The sequence below is a fragment of the Mus pahari genome, chromosome X, assembly GCF_900095145.1.
Source record: "Mus pahari chromosome X, PAHARI_EIJ_v1.1, whole genome shotgun sequence".
In the NCBI taxonomy this organism is placed as follows: Eukaryota; Metazoa; Chordata; class Mammalia; order Rodentia; family Muridae; genus Mus; species Mus pahari.
In genome coordinates, this window is record NC_034613.1 from 43377261 (window position 1) to 43393405 (window position 16145).

At 42.6% G+C, this 16145-nt stretch overlaps 1 pseudogene; it reads left to right on the plus strand.

Annotated features, from left to right (window-relative positions):
• Window positions 1-399: 399 nt before the first annotated feature.
• Window positions 400-1785, plus strand: LOC110313928 (annotated as a pseudogene).
• Window positions 1786-16145: the final 14360 nt, after the last annotated feature.

Below are 16145 nucleotides of genomic sequence, written 5' to 3' on the forward strand. Positions count from 1 at the left end.
GCAGAAAAAGAGGAGGTTATAGGTTGAATTCAAGATGGGGAAACAGAAGGGCCATTGTGTGAAATATCTGGAGTCACTTACAGAATGTGATGAAAGGAATTACCCTGGGCTTCAGTTACACCATGAGGCCTTTGTACCCACCCCCCCCATTATCAATGCTGTTGTTGTTGTTGTTTTAATCAACATTGATATTCAAAAGAATGAATCTCTTGTTAAAATCTAAAACTTGTTTGACAGAAATTTTCATCCACAGGGTTTGGATAAAGATGGGTACTCCTTGCTCTGTTTATCAAGCCCAGAAAGATGAATGAATCTTGGAAGGAAACAATATTGAGGCAGTCTCTAAGTGACCAACTCCTTCTTCTATCAGGCCCCCAGCTTGGGGTGTCCAACTTCCCCATGGCCTGGCACCTGGCTTTAGACTTTATCTTCTTACTCCCATAGGGAGTGGGGAGGATGGGTCAGGAAAGCTGGAGCTGGGCTGGGTGGACCCTTCGAACTGGATAAGCTCCCAAGGGCCCCCAAGTGGGCCTGGAATGGAGCTGGGGGTTGGACAAGGCTTGGGGGTATTGGTGATCTCCCCATGTACTCCACTGTGATAGTTTGTATATGCTCAGACCAGGGAATGGCGCTATTTAGGAAGTGTGGGCCTGGTGGAGAAGGTGTGTCACTGTGGGCATGGGCTTTAATAACCTAGTCCTAGCTGCCTGGAACCCAGTCTTCTCCTAACAGCCTTCAGATGAAGATATAGAATTCTCAGCTCCTGCACCATGCTTGCCTGGATGCTGCCATGTTCCGCCTTAATGATAATGGACTGAACCTCTGAACCTGTAAGTCAGTCCCAATTAAATGTTGCCTTAGTCATGGTGTCTGTTCACTGCAGTAAAACCCTAACTAAGACACCCATCACCCACCATAAGAGCTCTATGGAGGAGTAGCATATTGTGAACCTTAGGTTGGACTGCAACTAATGCCCCAAGTTGGCCTGGAGACTTTGCAGCCTTAGGCCGGGCAGGAGCTTGAGTGGAGAGCAACTCAGAGAGGGCCTCTCTTGAGCACTGTACTGTCCACACCAGTGCTGTGACATTGGAGAAGATGGAACCAAGTCCCCAGGAGTCTCAGGACATGAAAGCCCTGCAGATAGAACTAGAGAAGTTTGCCAAACTGCTGGAGCGGAAGAGGATCACCTTGGGGTACACCCAGGCCAACAGGGGGCTCACCCTGGGTGTTCTCTTTGGAGAAGTGTTCAGCCAGACCACCATCTGCAGCTTTAAGGCCCTGCAGCTCAGCTTCAAGAACTTGTGTAAACTGCGGCCCCTGCTGGAAAAGTGGGTGCAGGAAGCTGACAACAATGAGAACCTTCAAGGAGGTATGCCAACTCTGGTGCAGATCTGCAAGAGAAAGTGGATGAGCATTGAGAACCCTGAGAAGGGGAACCTGAAGAACACATTTCTGCAGTGCCGGAAGCCTATCCTGCAGCGGGTCAGGATCAGCAGCAAACAGCTTGGGCTGGAGAAAGATGTGGCCCATTTGTGGTTCTGTAACCTGCGCCAGAAGGGCAAACAAATGAACAAGCATTGACTATTCCCAACAAGTACGAAGCTGCAGAGTCTCCTTTTGGGGAGAGCTATATCCTTTCCTCTGCTTCCAGGGCCCCATTTTGGTGCCCCAGAGTATGGGAGCCCCCATTTCACCAAACTCTACACTTTGGTCCCTTTTCGAGAGGATGAGGCCTTTCCCTCTGTTCCTGTCACTGCTCTAGGCTCGCCCATGTATTCAAGCTGAGGTGACATCCCTGCCTGGGGATGAGGTGAGCCTAAGGAAAGGAGGTAGATAAAGAGAGGCTGGAGCCACCACAGCATTGGGGTTAAGTTCACTGACTGAGGAAAGGCACCAAGCACAGAAAGGGTAGGGGAAGATGAACGTATGCTGTTGAGTGTGAGATGTCACTCACCTTTTTGTTCTTGAATTTAAAAAGCCTGGGACACAGTTTAAAAACAAAAGAATTTGTTTCAAATTTAGCAATCCACAGCAGTTAAAAACAAAAGGATTCTAAAACCTTTTGGATAATGTCTACGTTTCTGCAAAAAGAAAGAACGGAGCAATAGGCTGAAAAGAAACCACTGGAGGGAAAATCTTACAGTTTCTCCTGCTGATGCAAGCATAGCTTGTATAGTACACAGAAAGCTGTTGAATTGTACACTTAATTCTGTAATATGAGAATTATGTATCAGTAAGGGTATTTTTAATACAAATATATTAAACATACCTATCAAATCATCCAGGTCGCCAGAGTAAAAGTTAAACCAGACTATTACACACAGCATACATCAAATCCACCTTAAACGTTGAAAGGCAAAGAATGGAGAGAGGTACCTTCTGCTTATACTAAGCCTGAACAGGTTGATGAAGCTGTGTTTCTGTAAAAGCTTTACTAGAGATATAGCAGAATATTTCATAATGATAGAAGACCAAGGGAAACCTCAAAGTCTGGTTTTCATTTGTGTCATGGAGCCACAGCAAAACCTGAGACATTGAAACTACTAATGGAGAACGCAAGAGAAACACTTCAAGATGCTAATGTAGGACGAGCTCAGTTGGCAGAGTACTTGCCAAATGTGTAAAGCTCTGAGTTCTATTCCCAGAACCACATAAAGCTGGCATGCTGGTGGATACTTGCATTGTCAGAATGGGGGTGTTAGAAGGGAAGGGATCAGGAGTTGCAGGCCAGCCTTAGCTAAGAAGTGAGTTTGAAGCAACCCTGGGCTACATGAGACCGTCTCAATTAAAAAGAAAAGGTATAAATATAAGCAATGACTTCCTGAATGGGACACAGATGGCTCCAGAAATAATAGCAAGAACTGATTAATGGCGTTGCAGCAGATGAGAAAGCATCTGTGGACCCCTGAGGTGGCTCATTGGTAAAGGCATTTGCTCCCAAGCCTGAGGACTTAAGTTCCTCAGTTCCTTGTGTTCACAGTGTAGAAAGAGATTCAATTCCCAAAAGTTGTCCTCAGACCTTCACATGCTTGTTGTTATGGCTTGGGTACCCCACTCCCATACAATAAATAAATAAATGTTAAAACTGATCTTCACAGTAAAGGAAACAGCCAGGTGAAGAAACAACTTAAATAGGAGAGAATCTTTGTCAGGTACCTGTTGAATATGTAAATAAGTTTAAGAAATTGGGCAGAACGAGAGAGATGGCTCAATAACGAAGAGCAGTTATTGTCAAATCAGGAGGACCAGAGAGTTTGGATTCCAGCACCTATGCAACAAGCTGGGTATCTGACACACCTGTAACCACAGAGCCTAGGAGAGTAGACGACAGAAGGATCTGTGGGGATTGATGGCTTCTGGCCTAGATTCAGGGAGAGACCTCATCTCAAACAAATAGGTAAAGCAAGACACCCAGTGCCATCTTCTGCCCTCTGCATGTGCACAGGCAGTCCCCACACGTGCGCATAGACTCATACACAGACAGACATGCTTACATATGAAAATAAGGAAGAAATAAACTAATTTTAAAAATTAGCCCACAGAGCAAGAAACCCAATTAATAAGTGGACAAATGAACAGGTTATTCTTAAATGCACAAATGGGCAATAAATGCATGAAAAAATATTCAACATCTTTAGCCATCGTATTACTTATTTTTCCATTGCTGTGATAAAACATCATGACCAAAAGCAATTTCAGAGGGATAAGAGTCCACCATGGGCCAGGCAGTGGTGATGAACACTTTTAATCCCAGTACTCTGGAAGCAGAAGTGAGTTAGAGGCCAGTCTGATCTACAAAGCAAGTTCCAGGACAGCCAGGCCTACACAGAGAAACTCTGCCCCAAACAAACAAACAAACAAACAAACTCAGAATCCATCACCCCCTCCCAGAAACCCCCTTTCCCATCCTCCCTCCCCCTGCTTCTATGAGGGTGCTCCTCCACCCACCCACCCACTCTCACCTCCCCACCCTCGATTCCCCTACACTGGGGCATCTATGGAGCCTTCACAGAACCAAGAACATCTCTGCCCATTGATTTCTGACAAGGCCATCCTCTGCTACATATGCAGCTGGAGCCATGTGTAAACCACCAAAATTTTGTCTTGTTCTGGTCAGAATGACCATTTTCTTTCTTTCTTTCTTTTTTTTTTTTTTTTTTTTTTTTTTTTTTTTTTTTTTTTTGTTTTGCTTGTTTGTTTGTTTTTCGAGACAGGGTTTCTCTGTGTAGCCCTGGCTGTCCTGGAACTCAGGTTGTAGACCAGGCTGGCCTTGAACTCAGAAATCCACCTGCCTCTGCCTCCCGAGTGCTGGGATTAAAGGCGTGCGCCACCACCGCCCGGCCCATTTTCTTTCTTTTTTTAAGATTTATTTATTTATTATATGTAAGTACACTGTAGCTGTAATCAGACACCCCAGAAAAGGGAGTCAGATCTCCTTACGGATGGTTGTGAAACGCCATGTGGTTGCTGGGGTTTGAACTCAGGACCTTCGGAAGAGCAGTCGGGTGCTCTTCCCCGCTGAGCCATCTCCCCAGCCCCCCCAGAATGACCATTTTCAAGAAAACAAATAGCCAGTAGTGGCAAGGTTGTGAAAAAAAGAAAACCAAATTCAGGTTTGAACGACTTTAAAAAAAATAGAATCGGCCGGGCGTGGTGGCGCACGACTTTAATCCCAGCACTCGGGAGGCAGGCAGATTTCTGAGTTCGAGACCAGCCTGGTCTACAAAGTGAGTTCCTGGACAGCCAGGACTATACAGAGAAACACTGTCTTGAAAAACCAGAAAAAAAATAGAATCTACATATTTTTATTTTTGCGTATATGTGTACCCTCTATGTGTTTGGTGTTTATGGAAGCCAAATGAGGGTGTTGGATCCACTGAAACATCTCTGCAGCCACATTTAAAAAATGCCTTTAGATTACATTTATTCATTGTTTGTGCATTGTGTGGGTGTGCCTATGCCATGGCATGTGTAAGTGAAGGTGTGAGGACAACCTATAAGAGTTGGTCCTCTCCATCTCTTGTGTGGGTCCCACATAAAGTCCAGCCCATCCAGCTCATCACTCTTGGCAGCAAGTTCCGTTATCCTCTGAGCCATCCCAGAAGCCCTCAAATATACTTTCATTGGGATTGTAAATTGCTCCAAGCAGTATAGAAACCAGTATGCAGATTCCTTAACAAACTAACAAGAGAGCTACCACATGACCCTGCTAATCTGAGCTCATATGTCTCCAGAGAGTCCTAAGCACCATTTTCGACTGCACCATTTACCATAACAGTGCAAACAGCCTTGGTGCCCGTCAGCAGATGAGTTGATAAAGAAAATGTGTTGTGTAGACACAATGGACTATTGCTCAGCCATTAATAAAACCATGTCATTTTCAGGAAAGTGGACAGAACTCGAGATCATAATGTTAAATAAAATACAACAGACTCAGAAAAAAAATTATATATTTATTATCATGTGGCATCTTGAATATTAAAAAAGACATGAAAGCAGAAAGGGAATTACTGGGAACATAGAAGGAAATCAGGGGCAGGCAGATAAGGGAGAACAGGATCAAAGTATGGATATTTATACATGAAACTGTCGCAAAGAATCTCATTAATTTACACGTTAATATATGCTAATTTAAAGAGATTTGGCACATAATTTTAATATTAATATGAAAATTAAAAGTGCCAAGAATAACCAACACGATCTCAAAAATAGAACAGTATTGGCAGGTGGATTTGATTTGGTGGGGTTCTGGGCAAGGCTAAAGAGCAGGTGGAGAAACTAAAGAAAGGCAACAGGGCCCTGGATGCCAGTAACAGTGACCACGCATTGCAGTGCTACTCTGAGGCATTTAACCGAGGTTCCCAGAACCATGTGCTGCACAGCAATCATGGCTTCAGCCTGTACCAAGAAAGAGGACTACCAGAAGTGTTATGAGAGTGTCAGCAAAACCGATGATCAGGAGCCTGACTGGGGAAAGGGCTACTGGCCAAAAGCAGCAACTCCTGAGCTCTTTTCTGTCTATTCTTACGATGTGTGTGCATATGCTGTGTGCATGTGTGCACATCCTTAGAGATCAAAGGAAAAGCTGGAATGTTTCCTTCACCTTTTACCTTGTTTGAGACAGTCTCTTGTTTGCAGTTGTGTGAGCCAGAATGGTTGACTTGCAAGCTTCTCAAGACTCTCCTCTCTCAGTCTCCCATCTTGCTCTAGGCGTACTGGAATTATATATGTGCTGTACTGCATCCAGGTTTACAAGGATACTGTGGACGGAAAATGTGGATCCAAAATAAAGTGATAGAGCTATTTTTAAAAAAAACTTACCATTCAACCTAGGCATAAGACTATAAAGTCCTGGACTCATGAGAGGTCTTGGTGGCTTCCTTAGAGTTGATCTGGACAGTACAAGGAAGAAGTGGCAGTAGCACTCCTGTTTTCTCCTGCTCCCCAAGAAAGGAGAGCAACCTAGAGTCAAGGGAAATTGTTCCATCAGAGAACAAGAAGCATGTATTGAATGAGACTTGGGAACTGATGCCTATGTGATAAGAACAAACAAACAAACAAAAACAAAAAAAAAACCCTTGATAATCAAGTGAAATGGAAACTTCTGTTTTCTTTGGCATGTTATGTCAAATGATGGTTTGCTGGAGGCACACAGGTGAAAGGATATTTTCTTAAAGCAGACACCGGTGAAAGAATATTTTCCCGAAGCAGACACAGGTGAAGGGATATTTTGATATAGCAAACACGTGGAAGGACCCTGGATGAAAGTGTATAAATATGACTCCCAAGACAATGGGAGACGAGCATTGAGCATTGGTTTGGTTTGCTTCACCTCGCTTCTCTAACGACACCCATGTATTGGTTCACCTTACATAGCATTGTTGAGCTCAACCTGTGCTAATGCTGCCACTGAAAGAAACTCGCCCAAGAACTGCTCCTGAGGTTCCCAAGGCAGCTTGCTACTTCTGGGGTCTTGCCATAGCCCCGTTGCCGAGCCTGGCAGTTTCTTCAGGCTCAAACTACAGCTGCTTGGTGTCTGCTTGCTGAAGGAACTGGTCTGCAGCTGCTGAATCATATTTGGTGTTCGCGATGGGACTGGACTGGAATATCAAATTTGCCCCCCCAAAAAAACTATTGCTAAACAGGCCCACTCCCCCATAGCCTAATAATTTTTGTCTTCCACTACCTCTGCTAGGTGATGGGCTAGAGGAGAGGTTGAAACCTTATTAAAAGTAGGTTGCAAAAAAAATGTATTCCCACAGCCAAGCCCTCTACCAACTGAGGTACACCCAAAGGCCACTCTGTCTTGAAACATTAGAACTGAGTTGAGAGCAAGACTCAACCAAGATGGCTTGCATGAGCAACCAAGAAACTATGCTTTAAGAAAGAAGACTACAGTAAATGCCTGGTGCTGTAAGAGAATGCCAATGGTGTGCAGAGAAGTCTACAGATAGATTGCCAAGGTTTGTGCTGAGATTGGTAGTTACTACATCAAAGAAGCAAAGTACAAGGGTGCCATCCACTTCTACCACAAGTCTCTCTGGCTCCAAACCCCAGCCATTTATCAAGAACTGGCCATAGGGAGCTGGGGAGATGGAGTAGATGCTCTTCCAGAGGACCGAAGTTAAATGCCTAACACCCGCCTGGTGGCTCACAACCATCTGTAGCTCCAGTTTCAGGGATCCTGAACTCTCTTCTGGCCTCTGCAGGCACTGCATGCACACGACGCACAGGCATACATGTCAGCAAAATACTCAAAAACATAAAATAAAAATAAATATAAAGAAATAGCAACAGACAGGGAAATACCAAAGGAGCAAGAGCTGGTGGTCTACATCAACTCCCAATTTGCTTTGGAGAAGAACAGTGGTGTCTAATACTTTTAGAATGGGGCCAGCCCCAAGCTATAATGCACTCTATGGAAGCAGTTAACCTTGAGATGCCAAACTGCACACAGAGGTGTCTGCTCAATTAACCTCCTGGTTGTTTGATCACCCACTGAAGAATGGATTCATCTGGAGCAGACTTCCCTCACAGTTACACATGGTGACCAGCTGCCTTAGAAGACATAGAGGAGTGTTCAATGACCATAGCTGTGCACCAAAGGGCACTGGGCCTGGGCTGCAGCTGTAAAGATGGGGGTGGATGCCCAGCACCACTGATGCCAGACCTTCTCCCTCTACCAGGAAGCTGTTGTCAACTCCAGACCTGGTTTGGGGAGTATAAATTGGGTCTAGCTTGCTTCAGTGTCCAGAAACCTCCTCTGTCGTGGGTAGCATTGGAGCTGGGGTGGAGAGCCCAAGGCTGGTTGGGGGCAGACCTGCACAGTGGCACTGCTGTCCAGTCTCTCCCAGATGATTTTGTATTTTTATTTGGGGAGAGGGGGCTGTTTTTTGTTTTTTGTTTTTGTTTTTTTAATTGTCTTCAAATCAGGAAAGAACCATGAAAGACTTTGTGTTAGTAAGAGACACAGAGGCAGCTGTCGGCTGGCACCCACCTCTTCCCCCCAGACCACCCTTCTTCCCAAGTGTTGATTATGTGACTTCTGATACATCCGTTCTCAAATTCTGGTGTGTCCACATCTACCCCCTCACCAGCCTGTTCTGTATTTAAAACTTTTGAGACCCAATAAAATAGTACCTGCTGTCTGCAGCCTTACTGTCAAAAAAAAAAAAGATGGGGGTGGATGGCTACCAGCATTGCATGAGATGGTACAGTACAAACCAATATGACATTCCCAAAGATGGAGAGAGAATGGTCATGGCCAACCTAAGCTGTGGCTGATAAAGAATCGCCTCCAGATCCCAGCATTTGGGAGGCAGAGGCAGACGGATTTCTGAGTTCGAGGCCAGCCTGGTCTACAGAGTGAGTTCCAGGACAGCCAGGACTACACAGAGAAACCCTGTCTCCAAAAAAAAAAAAAAATCGCCTCCAGGTCATACTGCTCCCCCTCCCCCTGGAGTAGCTTCTTTTTCATTTTCAGCCATTCAGAAACCCATAAAAAATCCTATGGTAGGGCCAACAAGATGGCTCAGCTGGTAAAAGTGCTTGCTGCTAAGTCTGATGACCTGAGTTCAAACCTTGGAAGATGTATGTCAGAGGACAAGAAACAATCCTATATCTGTGCTGTGGCCTGCAACATCCCCCCCCACACACACAATAAATAAATAGATGTTAAAAATTAAAAATTCTGTTCATAGTCAGGTGGTGGTAGCCCATGCCATCAATCCCAGCAACAAAGGAGGCAGAGGTAGGTGGGTCTATAAGTTTGAGGCCAGCCTGGTCTACAGAGTGAGTTCCAGGACAGACAGGGGTACACAGAGAAACCCTGTCTCAATAGATAGATAGATAGATAGATAGATAGATAGATAGATAGATAGATAGATAGATAGATAGATAGATAGATAGATGGATGGACGGACGGACAGACAGACAGACAGACAGACAGATAGATAACATTTAGAAAGAATCCCATGATGGCACATGAGACCCAAAATATGATGCAAATAGGTCTGATCTCTATTCAGTGAAAACAATTATTCCCTTCTCCCATAAGGTAAGAGAAAGCTGGGATGGATGCAAGTATAACAAAGAGAAAAAAATTGAGCCTATCCTGAGCTGTATCTCCAGGCAAAAATGGCTTATTAGTATATTTATGCAAGCCTAGGAGAAAGGCAAACTCATCCAGCTACTGCCCTGTGCACTTGTGTCTTCACCGTAGCCCTGACTCTATATCTTTCCTCTGTCCCCTGTCTTGGCTGCTCCCCAACAATTCTCTATTGTTTATTTGGAGACTTGGGCACAAAGAGGGAAGAGAAAGTGCCCCTCCCAACCTAGAGTCTCCACTGTCTTAACAGGGTTAAAGCCAAGTCTCTTCTTTAATCAAACAAATTGGTGTGACATCACAGAACAATATTGAAGAGATTACATTGTAATACATTGAGGGCAATTGTAAATCTGGAATAATAAAACCAGATAGCACAGAAAGATAAACAGATTAAGGACACAGGCAAAGGACAGACAGACAGACAGACACACACACACACACACACAAACACACACANAGAGAGAGAGAGAGAGAGAGAGAGAGAGAGAGAGAGAGAGAGAGAGAGAGAGAGCAGGGGTAATGGTTCTGAATACTCCCATAATTTAAAATAAATGGATATTTATCTCTTAAATCACATCATACACAAATATCAATTTCAAATGTATGGTGGATCTAAAGGAGAATGGTAAATGAATAAGCTTCTATAAGAAAGCCATAGAGAATATCTTATGACCTTGACAAAAGACAAGCATTCTCTCTCCAGACAGCATCGTTTCTGGTTACATCTAAGAACAAATAAAACACACACATGAGCTCTGTATTTTCGCCTTTTTGAACAGCTTGGCATTGGGATGGGTTTCTCTAGTGGCCACCTCAACTGCTTGTTTCCTGATGGCTTTGTAGTTCCTGGAGGAAATGTTATGATTAATCTCAGCATGGTAAGATTTGCTGTACAGTAGTAGCATTTCTGGCTCCATGACACAAGGGACTAGGAGCTCTCAGGAGCCAGACTGGCTTGCATTCTTGTTGCTCCTGTAACTGGTGTTTGACATCAGTATTTGGCCTTTAAATCACTGATGCATCCTCTTGCCAGTGCCTTTGGGTTTTCCTGCATTGTACTTCATTTTGACATGTTGATCTGACTGGTGATGTATGATCTCTTGGTCTTTTTTTATTGTCTTCAGCTTCACAAAATTTCTGAGCAGAATGATGATGTCAAGTTGATGATGGCCACTTCAATGGGCAGCATAGGCAAAGGGCAATTACTTAAAAAAAAAAACAGAGGCATCAAAAGAAGCTGATAAATGAAACTATTAAATGGGAAATTTTCCATTTCTTAAAAGAGTCTACGGAGGGAATACAAAACAGTTCAGGAAGTGAGAGACTAAACTGTCATTGGCTAAGTGGCAATGGGCCTGCTGGTATCTGAAATACAGAAAGAATTCCCACAGATAATTAAGAACAGTGTGGATAACCATTTAGAAATATGGTATGGAATTTGTGCACAGAACAGCAAATAGATTATTAACAAAGCAGAGCAGGGCCAGAAACTTATTCACATGATGGAGAAAGATACATCCTGTACATGGTGGCCATGAGAAAGCTATAGTGGCCAAAGAAGGCTGCTGTGGAGATGCTAATATCAGCTGAATAAAACACCATGGAAAGAATAGTGGCTTGTGCCTGTGGTCCCAGCTAGGGAGGGTAAGGCTGGACTGTTACTGGTATTTAGGGCAACTAAAGAAGACCCCCTCAGCTCAAACAACAACATCAAAACTCGAGAAGAATATTGTGTATTTTTAACCAAGCTGGCAGGAAGGAGGATGTTCTAAAGAAACACTTGTGCCCCTCACATCGGCTATCAGACCATTGAAACAATGGACCTCAAGAACTTGGAATTTCCTTAGGAGTCTCAAGCTGGGAGAAGGAAAGGGTTGGGTGCCTGGTGCCAGCCAGAGGAGGAACTGGTTTTCCAGTAAAAATTATCACACAGTTCTGATAACTTATGAGACCATCCTGCAGGATGAGACAAAGCCAAGACAATGGTGAGTTAATGATGGGTGAAACTAGACCCTGCCCAAGACTTCCTACTTGTGTAAACCCACGCCTCTCTACATAGACCTCATTTCAGGTCCCCAAACATAGAATTGAGGAATTATTGGATCTCTTTGTTCCATGTGTGTGACCTCATGGAACAAATCTCCTTTTATGGCTGAGTCTAGTTTGTTAAGGTTGCAAAAATGCAGAATCTGACCCTATTAATTACAGTAACATGTTAATTAAAAGTTTATCCAACAAAAAACCTCTACTGAATATAAACATGTATATCCACCATGAGGTACCAAAATACGTGACGTGATGCAATGACAACTTTGATATGTATAACAGATATATGATAATTAAAAATAAGGCAAAATGTGTGCTGTAGCAATGGTCCAGCAGTTAAAAGCATTTGTTCTTGCAGTTGGCCCAGGTTCAGTTCCCAGCATCTACCTGGCAGTTCACAAGCACCCGGAACTCCAGTAACAGGGGATCCAGAGTCCTTTTTGACCTCAGAGAATTTCTGCATGAACACAGTGTGCATATGTACACTCAGGCACACATACAAACACAAATAAAGGAAAATGTAAAAGATGAAATGCTTTTTAAAAAGTTTATACCAGTTATGGGAGAGATGTAAAAATCCAATAGTGGGAGATTTTAGTATAGAACTTTCCATGATGTGTTGAGTTAGAGGTCAAGGAAGTAAAATTCTTTTTTTCAGTGCTAGGATTCAAATACAAGGCCTTATAGATGCTAGGCAAGCACATTACCAATTAGCTACACACAATTACTGTGGTTTTGTTTGTTTGTTTGTTTGTTTTGTTTTGTTTTTGCTTTCTTTGGTTGCTCTTTTTGTTTTGGTTTTGTTTTGTTTTTTTGTTTTGGTTTTTCGAGACAGGGTTTCTCTGTGTATCCCTGACTGTCCTGGAACTCACTCTGTAGACCAGGCTGGCTTCAAACTCAGAAATCCATCTGCCTCTGCCTCCCAAGTGCTGGGATTAAAGGCATGTGCCACCACTGCCTGGCTCCATTATTGTGTCTTTTAAAAAGAGATTTATTTATGGTTATTTTATATGTATGAACATTTTGCCTGCATGAATGTAAGTGCATTACATGTGTGCCTTGTGCCCTCAGAGGCTAGAAGACTTTGTTAGATCCCCCAGAACTGGAGTTACAGTTGGTTGTGAGGCTCCTGATACAGGTGATGGAAATCAAACTCAGAATCTCTGAAAAAACAGCAAGTGTTTTTAACTTCTGGGTCATCTCAACAGCCTGGGGCCTTTAGGTTTGTTTGCTGTTTGTTTGTTTGTTTGGGACAGTTTTACTACAAACCTATGTAGACCAAGCTGACCTTGAACTCAGAAACACTTCTGCCTCTGATTCAGAAGTGCTAGGATAATAGGTATGTGTCACTATATCCACATGAAATAGAAATCTTAGATTGTAATAAGTAGAATTTATTGCAAAAAAATCAAAATACACATTCTTTTGAAGTGTTCTTCAAGATGTACCATATGTTAAGTCTTGAAATAAGATACACTTGAAATATATTTAAGAGGATTGAAAGCATGCAGAGTATATTCTTTGATCACAATGAATGAAGTTAGGAAATAATAGCATAAGGAAATTGTAAAATACACAAATGTGTAGAAATTAAACAACATATTCCTAAGTAAACAATGGGACAAAGAAGAAGCCACAAAGGAAACTGTAAAATAGTTTCAGATGAATGAAAATGCAAACACAATCTATTAACATTTATGGGATATGGCTAAAAGAAGATTTACAGGCAACTTTATAGGTATAAACACTTGCTTTAAGGAAAAAACAAGATTCAGAGCTGGAGAGATTGCTCGGTGGTGCAGAGGACATGGGCTTAATTCTCAGCACTTAGACAGAAGGTGACTCACAACCCCCTGTACCTCCAGTTTCAAGGGCTCTGACATCTCTTTTGACCTCTGTGGGCATCAGGTGCACATGAAGCACATACATACATGTAAGCAAAACACTCATGTGTATAAAATATAATAAATAAAACAAGATCCAGGGGCCAGATGAGGTGGTGCCCATCTTTAATTCCAGCACTTGGGAGACTGAGGCAGGTGGGTCTATGGGTTTGAGTCCATCTTGGTATGCATACTGAGTTCCAAGCCAGGCAGGGCTGTACAGTCTAAAAACAAAACAAAAACACAAGCACCACAACCAAAAACAATATTCAGGGCTGGCAAGACGGCCCAATGGGTAGACATTCATTTCCAAAGCTGACACCCTGAGTTTGATTCCCAGACACATATGGTAGAAGGAAAGCCGCAATTCCTGAATGCTGTCCTCTGTCCTCCATACAGTACCCTTGTGGCACGTGTTGCACCCACGTGCACACACTAAAATAAAGTAAATAAGTGTAATTTTAAAAAATGTTCAGGTGAGGCTATAACTGAATAAGAGTGTTTTGTACATGTGATGCCCTTGGTTTGAGCTACAACAAAAAGTAAAACTACTGAAAATAAGAATAAAGGTTCAAAGGAGATAATCTAGCATTCAAGGAGAAATTATAAACAGGAACAGAGCAAACACAAAGCAAGTAGAAATGGGTAGTGTAGACTAGAAATTAATGAAATCAAGAACAGAAAAAGAATAGAAATTGATGAAATGGAGAATAGAAAAAGAATTGAGAAAAACCAATGGAGACAAAAAAAATTTTTGCACAGCTCAAAAAAAAAAAAATGAAAACATTGGGGGGAAAATGAGAAAGCTCAATCAATAACCCCAAAACAAGAATGAGAGAGATGAGGTCAGTCTAAGGGTGTCATAAAGACAACCAAAATGCCAGCAGATTTGATGACTTAGATGAGATGGAAAAATGAATAGAAAATTATGAACCACAACTTACAGAAGAAAAAAAAAAACAGAAGCAAATCTAACTAGATGCAGTGATTAGAGACGGAATCCATTTCAAAGGTACTCCAAAGAAAGATGCACAAGTAGATGTTATTGGCACCTGAGAACTTCACAAATCCCTCCATAATGTAGAATCTCATTTCATGATGCTGGTATCACTCTGAAACTGAAACCAGACAATGACATAGGAGGAAATGAAGGGTTAAGTTCAACAACCCTGAGAAAATAGAAAAAAAAAAATATCCCCGACAAGATAACCTTTAAACTAAGCCCAAGAACCTCTTAAAAGGAATACACACAACCAGGTGAATTTGTCACAGAATAACTGAGCGATTTGACTTTCAAGATTAATTTATACAGAAGCATGTAGAATTCACAAGGATTTCTATACTTTTTTTGAGACAGGGTCTCACTATGCAGCTTTAGCAGGCCTAAAACTAGCTATGGAGCCAGGCTGGTCTGGCAAGATGGATCAGAAGATGAAATGTGAGGCAGAGGCAGGNGGATTTCTGAGTTCGAGGCCAGCCTGGTCTACAAAGTGAGTTCCAGGACAGCCAGGGCTATACAGAGAAACCCTGTCTTGAAAAACAAAAAAACAAAAACAAACAAACAAAAAAAGAAGATGAAATGTTCTTCCCTGCAAGTGTAGTGACCTAGGTAGGTCCCCAGAACCCATGTGAGTGGCCGGAAAGAATGGATTCCACACAGGTTGCTCCCTGACCTACACATACCTAGCTAGCTAGATAATAGACAGGAAGAAGAATTAGAAGTTCAAAGTCATCCTGGGTTACATAATTAGTTTGAAGCCATCATATGCTACATGAAACCCTGTCTCAAAAATATACCCACTATATTTAATCATACTGGCTTAAATTTCATACATGAATCAATATAATATTATTGGGAGTCCAGAAAGCAATTCTCACATTTATGAACAATTGATTTTCACGAATGTTGCCAAATCAATGAGTAAAAAAAAAAAAAAAATGGTATTTACGCCAAGCAGTACTGGGACAAATGGAAGTCCCCAAGCAAAAGAGTACAACTGCATCCCTCCCTCTCCTCATGTTCAAAATTTCACCCAAAATTGACCACTAGTCTAAAAATACTTAAATATGAAATAAAAAGATTTTCCCCCATCAGGGTCTGGGGTGCTTAGAGTTTAACCCAGCGGTAATAGATGTGCCTAGTCTATCTGGGGACCCTGGGTTAAAGTGTTAGTTAGTTTTGCCATTGCTGTGACCTAATGCCTAGCAAAGTGACAAAGCTACTAAAGGAAGAGTGTGTTTTGGTTCAATTTGAGGGTTCAGTTTATCAAAGCAGGGAAGGAGGTTGCTCCTCCCCCTCTCTCTGCTCTCCTATCTGGCAGAGATTTCACTGTGTATATCCCTGGCTAGCCCGGAATTAATTCACTATACAGACCAGGCTGGCCTTGAAGTCACAGGTCACAGAGATTCATCTGTCTCTGCCTCCTCAGGGCTGGGATTAAAAACATGTACCACCAAATTTAGTTGCTTTCTCCTTTTAATTCAGTCCAGGACCTCAGCCCCTGGAGCAGAACTGCCCACAGTTACAGAAGGGCTTCCTACCTCAATCTCAAAACACCCCTGTAGCGGGCCAAGAGTTTTGTGCCCTCAATGATTCTTTTTTTTTTTTT